The sequence below is a fragment of the Homalodisca vitripennis genome, chromosome 4 (assembly GCF_021130785.1).
Source record: "Homalodisca vitripennis isolate AUS2020 chromosome 4, UT_GWSS_2.1, whole genome shotgun sequence".
Lineage (NCBI taxonomy): Eukaryota > Metazoa > Arthropoda > Insecta > Hemiptera > Cicadellidae > Homalodisca > Homalodisca vitripennis.
Window position 1 is genome coordinate 26,604,226 of NC_060210.1, and position 6,184 is coordinate 26,610,409.

A 6,184-nucleotide genomic window follows, 5' to 3' on the forward strand; every position below is an offset into this window, starting at 1 on the left:
CTATTGCAGCGTCCCAAACCATACATTAAATGCATATCTGCTAATTCAGAGTTTGAATACACATGAATATTACCTTCCATTTTTAATAATATATGAAACACACAACACAAAATCACTAATAAAATGGATGAAGATAACTGGTTAAAATACTTAGCACAAAAACACAGTATTTTTACAGTTTGTTTTGTTCAACAATGGGGTGACATATGTCATCTAGTAATAAATGCCCAGCTGATTAATGATTATTTAAAAATGTTTAAACAGCTGTTGTTTAAATGATTAATTATTACCAGCTGTTACCAATGAGATACTCATTCCTTATTATAAAACAGCAAAAGTTTGCTGTGTAGTGTAATACATGAGGAGTCAATTTCATAACTGTTTTACACACGTAGTTAACTTTATTATGGTTGTTTTCAGAATTACATTCTCTGCAATCTGTATTAGGAAAAACAATTTGTTTATTGGACATCAAACATTTAATACTGTAATTTTGCTATTATATTTTTGGAAAATTTCATACTTTTTCTCAAAAACTGTTCACACTACAACCTCTAGAGAGGTTTGACTGACCTCGGTAAATCACTATGCCAAAATATAACTTACTTCTTTCCTTAGCTTCTTGTTCAACCATTGCCCCCTCCCCTCCTTACTTCATTCCAGTCCAGATTTCACACTTTCTTCAATTGGAGTTTCACTATCCGTAGGTCCTTTCTCTCTTTTTAGTGCCAATTTTTATAATATATATTTTTTCCTATTTATTGATTTATACGCCCAGTGCAAATAAGAAATTTCTCATTACAGTAATTTCAAATGTCCTGTAACTTATTCTGTTTAACTTGTTTTTCGGATTTAGACTGATTTTAAATTTAAAGTTAAAAAAAATTCAATTGAAGGTTTTTAAAGTTAAAGTTTTAAAAGTTTTTAAAACTTTGCCAGTATTTAAAGAAAATATACTTTTAAAGTTTTAAAGTTAAGTATTTTTAAGTATAGAAGGAGGTGTCCCGTCTGATACAGAGATGAAAACCAAAACATAACGCGTCATAATCATAACATGGCGTCATGTGACATTAACGCCATATCTATGTGGCTGCTCAAAAATTGATTTAAGCACATTTTGACTCCACTGAAAAATTTGATCAACATGTCTTTCGTTCACGGCTTTTCCACCTTAAAAACAGCGAAAGTCACACCAATTAAAAAAAAGACGATCCTTGCCTTGCAAGCAGCTATCGTCCTATTTCAATCCTTCCAATCATAAGTAAAATTTTTCAAAAGCTTTTTCTGTCAAGATTAGAACGGTTCTTTGAACTTTTTGATTTTCTGTCGTATCACCAATTCGGCTTCAGAAAAAACAAATCCACTATTGATGCCGTCACATATTTAATTGAAACCGTTGTCGATGGCCTGGAGAGGCGGTAACATGTGCTAGGCACTAGGTATATTCCTCGATCTGTCCAAAGCATTCGATGTGTACATCATGAGACATTTTGTGCCAGTTGAAGATATGTGGTGTTCGAGGTCTGCCGCACGATGCCGTCTTATCTCTTCGTCTTTCGTCTTATCTCAGTGATAGAAGCCAGTGTGTGCAGATTGCGAATTCTCTGACAGAAAAAGTAAAAATGGCCTATGGTGTCCCGCTGGACTCCGTTCATGGGCCAGTACTATTCCTTGTGTTCGTCAACGGATTGAAATCGTCGCTCATTAACAGGTAAAATGGTTCAATACACTGACAATACAACGCTTTGTTTTAAAGCAAAAACAAAAACCAATTAGAAATCAATTCTTTTTTGGAACTGAACTCATGCATTCAGTATTTCTCAACATTGGACCTGAGAGCAAATAGTTCCTAATCAAATGTGATAAATTTTTGCCTTCGGCAATATACATACCTTTCACCCATATGGGACTAGGGGCCGGAACAACTTTAGTATTCAACAGCACAGAACTGCCATGTCCGAACGTTTACCACCTCAGGTAGGTGTTAGGTTGATAAATAAGCTCTCTGATGAGATAAAAAATTTTAATGATTCTAAAAGATTCAAAGCTCAATTGCGAAACCTAATGGTGTGGAGGGTGTACTACTGTGTTAAAAAGTGTATGATGAGCCGCTGGGATAAAATTTGAAATTAATTAAATCCTTTTAGTTCTGTTCCAAATTGTAATCAACTAAAAATCAATATTAACGATTGTATAAAATTGTCTTAAATTGTGAACGCGATAAAGATTTATTATTATTATTATTATTATTACACACGACACTTGATTTAATATGTGTATCCGAATATACTTAATAATAAAAAACGCTAAAAATACTGGCCTCGACGATATACGGATATTATAGGAGGAATATAGAGGAATATAATATGGTCAAATACCACTAAGCGGCCAACACAAGCTACTCGATTTAATATGTGTATCCGCTTAAATTTTCGATAAGAAACGCTTAAAGTATTGGCCTCGTGATATAAGGATATTTTAAAAGGAATATTACATGTCAGACCGCCTCAAAGCGGCAGCCACAAGCTAATTAGATTTACTATGCGTATCCTCTTAAATTTTCGATAAAAAAGCTGAAAGTATTGGCCTTCATAAGGATATAAGGATATTGCAGAAGGACATTATAGGATGGATATTACATGGCCAAATACCTCAAAGCGACCGACACACACTACTTAATTTAATATTTGTATCCGCCTGAATGTTATATATTTATATTATATTTATTTATTTCCAACGGACATACTCCATTTTTACATTCAAGATCCATAATTCAAGATCAATAATTACAACTTAACCTAAACCAAAAAATTACCTCAACAAAAACATGTGAATGACTGAAAGGAAATATTACATAATACTCCAATGCAAGGCATGATATATGCTAGAATAAAAACGTATTTAAATGTTTTAAAAACTATAACAATACCATAATGAAAGAACGCAACAATAAATAAACTATAACAATAGAAATAACATAATAACAGAAATAACTTAATAACAGTAACAACAGAAAAAACATAATAAACTATAAAATAATATAACAGGGATATTCGTAACAGTGTTTCAAAACAGCAGACAGTAAAAATAACAATGGTAAATAGACAAACTATGACATACAATAAACCGAGAAAATGAATAAACATAGACATTAAGTGGAGGCATTTACGTTGGCAGCACTGCACCTTTCACTTTCCACTTCAATGATCTCACGCCATCGTGGAACAGGTCGACAGTTTATAGGCAGGTTGTTGCCGGCCCTCTGCAGGCGAGCCACCGTGCTGTTTGCTGCATAGTTTGTGCCATAGTGTTGCCTGATGAAGAGGTCATTGGAACGAGTGCTGGATGGTGTCTTGAAATTGAGGAGTTGAAGGACGTCCGGGCAAACCATCTCACCGTTCACCAACTTATGTTCAATAAGAAACGCGTAAAATAGTGGTCTCGACGATATAAGGATACCGTAGGAGGAATATTTCAGCGAGGAAACTCCTATACCCGATTTAATATCTGTATTTGGCTAAATATGCAAAGATTAATGTTAAAATTTCAGCTGCGACGGTATGAGGATATTGTAGAAAGAATATGCCACGCCCCAAATACCTAATCGATACAAAATGTGTATTCGCCTAAATATGCAATGAGCAATATAAATCTGGCAGTCTCAAGTGTATGGTGATATTGTAGGAGGACTATTACATGGCCAAATGCCTCTCAGAGGTCAACACATGGTTATAAATATAAAATGTGTATTCGCCCAATTGTGTAATAAATAATGCAAAACTTGCAGTCTTCAGCTGTATGGCGATATTATAGGAAGACTATAACATAGACAAATGCCTCTCATAGGCCAACTCATGCTAATTGATATAAAATGTGTATTCGCCCAATTGTGCAATGAATAATGACAAACTGACAGCTTTGATGTATGTTAGAATATTGTACGAGGGATATTCCATGACCAAATATCTCTCAGAGGTCAACACATGGTTATAAATATAAAATGTGTTTCCGCCTTAATTTGAAATGGATAATGAAAAGCCGACATCCTGATTGGTATAAGAATATTCTACGAGGAATATTCTATGACTAAATAACTCTCAGCGGCCAAACACGCTAATCGATATGACATGTGTTTTCCCCAAAATATGCAATGAATAATACAACTGACATCCTGGACTGTATGATGATATTGTGGATGTATATTCTATGACAAAAAACCTCTCAGTGGCCAAATACGTCAATCGATATGACATGTATTTTCACCTAAATGTGCAATGAATAATGCAACTGACATCCTGGGCTGTATGATGATATTGCGGAGGTATATGCTATGACTAAATACCTCTCAGCGGCCAAACACGTAAATCGATATGACATGTGTTTTCCCCTAAAATATGCAATGAATAATGCAACTGGCAGCCTCAGGTGTTTCAGGATATTGTGGAGATATATTCTACCTCTCTGCGGCCAAGACACGTTAATCGATATAACATGTGTTTTCACCTAAATGTGCAATGAATAATGCAACTGGCAGCCTGGGCTGTATGATGATATTGTGGATGTATATTCTATGACTAAATACCTCTCAGTGGCCAAATACGTTAATCGATATGACATGTATTTTCACCTAAATGTGCAATGAATAATGCAACTGGCAGCCTGGGCTGTATGATGATATTGTGGATGTATATTCTATGACTAAATACCTCTCAGTGGCCAAATACGTTAATCGATATGACATGTATTTTCACCTAAATGTGCAATGAATAATGCAACTGGCATCCTGGGCTGTATGATGATATTGTGGATGTATATTCTATGACTAAATACCTCTCAGTGGCCAAATACGTTAATCGATATGACATGTATTTTCACCTAAATGTGCAATGAATAATGCAACTGGCAGCCTGGGCTGTATGATGATATTGTGGATGTATATTCTATGACTAAATACCTCTCAGTGGCCAAACACGTTAATCGATATGACATTTATTTTCACCTAAACGTGCAATGAATAATGCAACTGGCAGCCTGGGCTGTATGATGATATTGTGGATGTATATTCTATGACTAAATACCTCTCAGTGCCCAAATACGTTAATCGATATGACATGTATTTTCACCTAAATGTGCAATGAATAATGCAACTGGCAGCCTGGGCTGTATGATGATATTGTGGATGTATATTCTATGACTAAATACCTCTCAGTGGCCAAATACGTTAATCGATATGACATGTATTTTCACCTAAATGTGCAATGAATAATGCAACTGGCAGCCTGGGCTGTATGATGATATTGTGGATGTATATTCTATGACTAAATACCTCTCAGTGGCCAAATACGTTAATCGATATGACATGTATTTTCACCTAAACGTGCAATGAATAATGCAACTGGCAGCCTGGGCTGTATGATGATATTGTGGATGTATATTTCATTTTTAGTCTTGAGATTGTTTTTTATTAGAAGCGGAAATAGAGAAAATATTATGCCTAACCACCCACATAGTACAAGAAGTTGTGTAAATAATTGTTTCAAACTGCCTAAAGTTAATAAAGCTATTTTCCGACATTCCTTTCAATATTTGGGACGCAAATATTTTAATAAACTACAATTACAAGTCAAGAGTACGAAAAACCTCAATCTTTTTTGTAAGCAAACAATCACTTGGCTTTCTTCTCAGCAGGATGTAGAATACTTTAACAATGTATTAGTTTAAATATAGTGTTCATTTTCACAATATAAAGTATAATATGTATGTGCGAGTATATGTATGTATGTATGCGTAAGTATATATGTGGATGTATATGTATGCATGTGTGTGTGCCTATTTATGCATAATTTTGTTATTTTAGTTACTGTATCTCTTTCTATTATTTAAATATCATTTATACTATTTATTTTCACGAATATATATATATATATATATATTTTTTTTTTTTTTTTTTAACCCTCAGATGTTGCGGTTGGCGAAATACCAAGTAAAGTTATTATAATGCTTGACTCTGATTCACATGTTAAAACTATATTCTTTATTTTTACAACTGGCCACACTACTGGTCAAAGTGGCCAGTATATTTCTCGCTTTTTTCATGCATGTATTTATGTAATAATTTATGGGAAATAAAATTCATTTATTCATATTCTATGACTAAATACCTCTCAGTGGCCAAATACGTTAA